The sequence below is a fragment of the Pinus tabuliformis genome, chromosome 6 (genome assembly GCF_031772625.1).
Source record: "Pinus tabuliformis cultivar Carrire ecotype Pingquan chromosome 6, CPIR1, whole genome shotgun sequence".
NCBI classification, from domain to species: Eukaryota; Viridiplantae; Streptophyta; class Pinopsida; order Pinales; family Pinaceae; genus Pinus; species Pinus tabuliformis.
In genome coordinates this window covers 876,862,294-876,865,767 of record NC_142292.1, presented here as the reverse complement: position 1 = coordinate 876,865,767, position 3,474 = coordinate 876,862,294, and positions in this window count along the sequence as shown.

Sequence of the window (3,474 nt, the reverse complement as noted above, 5' to 3'; positions counted from 1 at the left end):
AAATCTATTTCCATTCTATTGAGAAATAAAAAGACATAAAAGACCCTTCATACTACCAAGAATGTTACATGGAGTTGAAGTGTGGGGGATTGTTTTCCCATGATATAGGTTTGAACAACTCTTGGATTCAGACACAAGCCCATAAAGTTGGTCACCACTACTTTTTATGAGAGAAGTAAGGCTCTCTTGGATGGATATGAAGGAGAGAGTTCAAGAGAGTTCAACCACATGGATCTCAGCTAATATCTTCACAATTTTTGGTGGGGAGAACAAATTGCACAATGTTTCTGAGCCTGTGCTAGGGCTCTGAAGGCAACCTTTTCCTCCATGGCATGGTGAACAAATGTGTTACCCTATAATTGTAAATGAAATTGAGAAAAATATCTATGAATTAGTTGTGAGTTTGTGGGGTATCGGTTAACTGAGACAGAGTTGTGAGGTTGTACATTATTAGAAAATCATCCAACCATTCATACAAAAAGAGCCTTTATCTAGATCTATGACATCTCCTGCAATATAGGGTCGAATAGATTTACCTAGATCTAAAAAAAATATGGTAGCTAGGGAAACCCTAGCCATGAAAATTCATATTCTACAAAGATCCATTTCATTCTTTTTCTATCTACAATCTAAAAAGAAACTAATGTTCTTTTGTGTCGAAATAGAGTTTAACTCTAGCGACAATTATTAAACACATAAACAATTAATTTTTTTAAGGGAACCTTTTTTAGATTCTTATTCCTTTATTTTTACGTCCTTTTGCAAAAGCGACATCTAACAGGACAAATATATAATTTTTAAAAATATTATCATAACCAGTTATTAATAAAAAATTAACATATCTCACTAGAATAGCAAAGAATGTTGAGATTGTGAAAACAAGAAGGGAAATGGAGGAACAAAAATGATTTAGTATTTTGTAAATTTTAAGGGAAGTGGAATAACTTGTGGATTTCCTCATAGATCTATTTGAATGCTTATTATATTATTTTTTTTGCTAATGCAAGAGTCGAACCTTTCAATTCATTAATCATAAAATAAAGTACATATATTACATCAATACTTTCATGGTCTTTGACTATGGAGCTGTCCCAACAAAACTATTCCTAACCCCCTACCTCCAAACTTTACCTATCTCAATAGAAAAAAACATAAGATTGGACTGATCTGAAAAGAACAGGACACATGCTTGTTTGCAAATAAAGGTAGCACGACCGCTCGGATTCACAAACATAGGAACAATCCCTCGGAAAGAACTTTTCCCATCAAACCTAGCCTTCCTCAATAAACTTGACCCTTGAGCCTTACCATTTGATCCACCCACTGTAGATCAAGTCAGACTGAAGAGAAGCTTGTCAATTTCCTCGAGTGTTCGTACGAGCAATCTGATCCGTTGAATCCCCATGAGCCATCCGACTATGGAGATTGAAATCGCACTAGCCCACATGCACAGGAGATAGCATGCGAAGAGGGCAAAAATCCCTCCGGCCCCACCACCACGTGGAGCTCAAAGAGTGACCAAACCCTTGGGCCCCATCAAACTGCTCGATGTATCCAGAGCATTGATTTACCTTGCACCATCAGACGGCTGAGCAGAAAATCGCGCGCCCGAAGTCATCGACCTTTAGGGCGTGGGGAGAGTGGTTTTTGGACTGGGCCCTCCACCACGTGTCATGCTTTCTATGGCATCACTGCCAAAAATCTAAAACCACTTTTAACATGAAAGTTGTGCGATCGCTTCGAAACCGCCCAAAGGCGGTTTTGACTTTCGTCACTGAAAAATTAGGATGATGCGGAAGTTTTAGTTGCTGCTTTCTTCGAGCAATCTGATCCGTTGAATCTCCATGTGCCATCTGATGGTGGAGATTGAAATCGCACCTGCCCACATGCACGGGTGATAGCATGCGATGAGGGCGGAAATCCCTCTGGCCCCACCGCCATGTGGAGCTCAAAGAGTGACCAAATCCTTGGTCCCCACCAAACTGCTTGATGAATCCAGAGCATTGAATCACCTTGCACCATCGGACGGATGAGCAGAAAATCACACGCCTGAAGTCATCGACCTTTAGGGCATGGGGAGAGTGGTTTTTGGACTGCGCCCTCCACCACGTGTCATGCTTTCTATGGCATCGCTGCCAAAATTCTAAAACCACTTTTAACATGAAAGTTGTGCGATCGCCTTGAAACCACTCAAAGGCAATTTTGACTTCCATCACTGAAAGATTAGGATGAAGCGGAAGTTTTAGTTGTTGCTTTCTTTGGTCCGGGAAACTCTGTTGCCCATCACTGAGAATAGTCCCGATCATGGTCCACTTTACCTCTAACCTTGGCTTACCTTCCATTGTGCACCTTTTTGTCCCACTTGAAGTATCCCTCTGACTGCTAACCATTACTGGTTGGGTTCTATCATTCTGCTTCTGTACTCTTCTTTGTCCTCCTCTGCCTGGTTATGGTAGAGTTTTTTCAGGTTTCTCTGCACCATTGTATTCCATCTCCTTAAGATTGCGCTGTCCTTGCAGCTAACACCTTGGTTGGTTAGAATGTCTAGCAATTTGTTGGCCTTCCTCCTCACATGAATGAATCTGAGAGTGCGAAGTTCCTGTAGATGCACTTGAATTCTCTGAAGAACCCTAGTTAACCTCCAGTGTTTTGTGACCTTTTACGGACCTGTTCCATTACTGATTCTTTTGGCTGCATTTATGACTAACTCTGAATCCGCTTCTATTATGACATTTTGGCAATTGCTCTGTATCAAAAATTCTAAGCATTGTTCCAAAGCCATTAGTTCTGCCATGTTGTTAGTGGCTTTTCCTAAGTGACCATGGAAGAGGGAGATTATGCTACTTGTATCATCCCTTAGAACTCCCCCAAAACCAACCTCCCCTGGGTTGCCTTTGGAAGCTCCATCAATGTTGTACTTTAAAAAACATTCAGGGGGGATGCCAGAATTCCTCCACCTTATCTCTCATGCTTGCTTTCCTATCTAGACCTTGAGGAGTAAGCCCCTGCATGTCTAACAACTGGAGGATTTTTAACTCTTCTACTGAGGGAGGATTTTTGGGGAGATTCCTAACCGTGGTGCCCACTGTCTCCTTAAGTTGTTTTACGATCAGCTCCACTAGGCTAAGTGAGGCAGACTTAACCTCTTTGAATATTCTTTTGTTCCTTTCTTTCCACACATTCCAAATAATGAAACTCGGCAGGAGATCCCAGGCAGAGTTGAGAATTTCATTATCTGAAAAATTATTCCTCCAGTTGTTTAGAGTGTTGGAAATACTTTCTTTGTCTCTATTAGACTGTTTGAAGATGTTGGTAAAAAATTCCCATATCTTGTCGGTGAAAATACAACTGTTGAGAAGATGCTTTATAGTCTCCTCTTGGGTCTCATAGAGATGACATCTGGGGGGTCCCAGTATGCACCTTTTCTTAAGCTTGTCCCAGGTTAAAATTTTCCTGTGGTGAACTAACCACATG